Source organism: Petromyzon marinus, chromosome 65, assembly GCF_048934315.1.
Source record: "Petromyzon marinus isolate PM22_M1 ecotype Great Lakes invasive population chromosome 65, UKy_Petmar_22M1.pri1.0, whole genome shotgun sequence".
NCBI lineage: Eukaryota > Metazoa > Chordata > Hyperoartia > Petromyzontiformes > Petromyzontidae > Petromyzon > Petromyzon marinus.
The window spans coordinates 7,263,525-7,263,773 of NC_133731.1; positions in this window are offsets into that span (position 1 = coordinate 7,263,525).

Below are 249 nucleotides of genomic sequence, written 5' to 3' on the forward strand. Positions count from 1 at the left end.
ATCGTAAGTCGGGGACTACCTGGTATCTCATTCTGACCCCTCCTCAGCCAAAATTCAGTTGCTAGGGGTTACACCCCCCCCCCCACCTGCGAGGACGCGACCTCGCTCTCTGATTGGCTACTAGCACGGGGAGGGGGGCTGCACCCCCCTGCCCCCACCATGAGGCCGCGACCTCGCCCCCTGATTGGCTGCGACTTCTCGCGCCACGGGTTTGCTCGACCCCCACCACCGAGTCAATATGGGGCGCTG